The sequence below is a fragment of the Penaeus monodon genome, chromosome 27, assembly GCF_015228065.2.
Source record: "Penaeus monodon isolate SGIC_2016 chromosome 27, NSTDA_Pmon_1, whole genome shotgun sequence".
Taxonomy (NCBI): domain Eukaryota; kingdom Metazoa; phylum Arthropoda; class Malacostraca; order Decapoda; family Penaeidae; genus Penaeus; species Penaeus monodon.
Window position 1 is genome coordinate 26,759,893 of NC_051412.1, and position 469 is coordinate 26,760,361.

Below are 469 nucleotides of genomic sequence, written 5' to 3' on the forward strand. Positions count from 1 at the left end.
ACAATAACAAAAGTGCAATAGATACAAAAATAAAAAAGCGAATCTTTAAACTCTCCAGAAGAAGATCCTATACCAATCTTACTTCAGCTGCAAGATTATAACGGAAACGTAACAGTCAACAGTAATGATTCTTTAAACAACAACAGCGATAATAAAATGATATTCAAAATGAACTGACAACAATAAAGATACTGAACAAAGTAACATATCCTTTGAATGAGCAGGAAAAGTAGAGGATCCAATTCCACTCAAAGTATAGACACGAGTTCCGAATCGAACTCCCTTTGCGGCCAATGTTTGTTGACACTTTTCGGAGCAGAACAAGTGCGAGAGTCAGAAGTTTTTTCTCGTAATTTCGTGTAAAATCCCAGGAAAGACACAAAATCGAGACTTTTTTTTCTCCTCTCGCGGAAGCAGTTCTATTTTTTTGAAGAGATATGTCCGTGGCAAAGGAATTATAGCAAAAGGT

General features: G+C 35.8%; 1 protein-coding gene across 1 annotated transcript in view; it reads left to right on the forward strand.

Annotated features, from left to right (window-relative positions):
* Positions 1 to 296: 296 nt before the first annotated feature.
* LOC119590743 (polycomb group RING finger protein 3-like) overlaps positions 297 to 469 on the forward strand; it is a gene marked incomplete in the record, with an annotated part of 4,110 nt that continues 3,937 nt past the window's right edge. Inside the window, 1 exon segment of the mRNA XM_037939438.1 lies at positions 297 to 467.